Here is a 1,724-nt window from a genome sequence, read left to right on the forward strand (position 1 = left end):
AAATATTACCTTTTGCCTCATTTGCCACTTGAGAAAAATATCCGATGTAGTCCCTACTATGTCATAAATAAACGAATTTAAAAAAAAATACACTATCTTTGTGATTGCTCAAAAAGGTAGGGGCCGGGACAGAACAGCAGGAGAGGATTCCAAAGCAGTCAACAGCCTTTAAATTTCCCAAGAAATCCTGCTTTACTGTGTCCCCCAAGAAAATAACCTCCCCACAAATCATCAATGCCATTGTTTGAAAAGCACATTAAGTTTTATCTGTAAAATTATAAATGGATGGTAAAGGACATCAAATATAATTTATAAACATAAATTCTATACCAAATCATTATTTCCAACCATAAATACTAGAGCAAAAAGGATAAATGGAAAGGGGCTTGAGAAAAGACTACTATACAAGAGTTTACCTTCAAACAATTTACTGTTTGCACATCAACAAATCTGTCTCATGAGAAATAGGAATAATCTTTTTATATAGAACCACAGTGTAAAAATAGGATTCTATTTACATAAACATTCAACTTACAAAATTACTAGCATGTAAAATTTTAAAGGCGATAAAATCCTATAAACAAATGAATAGCATTTTAAATGTACTATTTTGCAAATGCAAATTCCACAAAGTAAACTACAAAGGAATGGCATACCTGTGTTTAATTCAAAATTATCATTTATTTGTGGGCTTATACTAAGCAACAAATATTTGACATTACTATCTATAGGAAAATAGACATATGAGCTCCAACAGTCTTAAGAGTGAATTTTCTTACAAGTACTTTATTGTGAAGTCCTTCAGAAATTTTCCAAGATTATAAAATGTTACTTTTATCATGTACTATCACAGCTGCATCTTTAATATTCCACTGAGGCCTGTTAGGTAGTATTTGAGGGCACAGATCAAAACTGTTTTATTCAACTTCTCCAACGGTTCCCAGGAAGAAAGTGGAATGTGAGAGCCCTACACTGGATGAGTCCATTTTACATTACTTAAATGTTTATTTGGTAATTAAAGATAATTATTTCTGGAAATATAGTTCACATGAAAATAGTCTTTTCTTAAATATGGTACTTAATGAGCAAATAAAAGTTAGTATCCAAGAATCAAAATGAGACTAACCAGCCTTAAAAAAATAAAATCACAATGCTTGCTAAGAATTCCTTCATAAGAGTTTCAGTTGGTTTTGTTTATAAAGTTACATGCATGTTTTGCTTTTTTTTAAAGTTTCTGTAAAAAATGTTACTAATAAACAATCTATAAAAAGTTATGTCCATTGAAACTCCAATCAAGTACTTACTCAATGCAAGAACACTTTGTTCTGCTAAATTGGCATTCCATGATGCACACCTTCCCGACACGATCGCGGAAGACAAGTGTGTGCATAAGCAAATCCGGTGAAGAAAGCTGATGGTGCCCGGCTATCAAAAGATATAGCTTCTGGGGTCTTAAAGGCTGGCAGGTAAACAAGCAGCCATCTAGCTTAGAAGCAACAAAGTCCACATGAAAGAAGCACACCAGTCTGTGTGACCACGAGGTGTAGAAAGGACCAGGTATCAGGCATCAAAGAATAAAAGATCATATCAGTGGGTGCCCATTTTCCCGATATGATCACTGAAGACAAATGAGTACATAAGCAAATGTGGTGAAGAAAGCTGATGGTGCCCGGCTATCAAAAGATACAGTGTCTGGGGTCTTAAAGGCTTGAAGATAAACAAGC

This window comes from Echinops telfairi, unplaced genomic scaffold, assembly GCF_000313985.2.
Source record: "Echinops telfairi isolate 266 unplaced genomic scaffold, ASM31398v2 ScPeMD7_6;HRSCAF=24_0, whole genome shotgun sequence".
Lineage (NCBI taxonomy): Eukaryota > Metazoa > Chordata > Mammalia > Afrosoricida > Tenrecidae > Echinops > Echinops telfairi.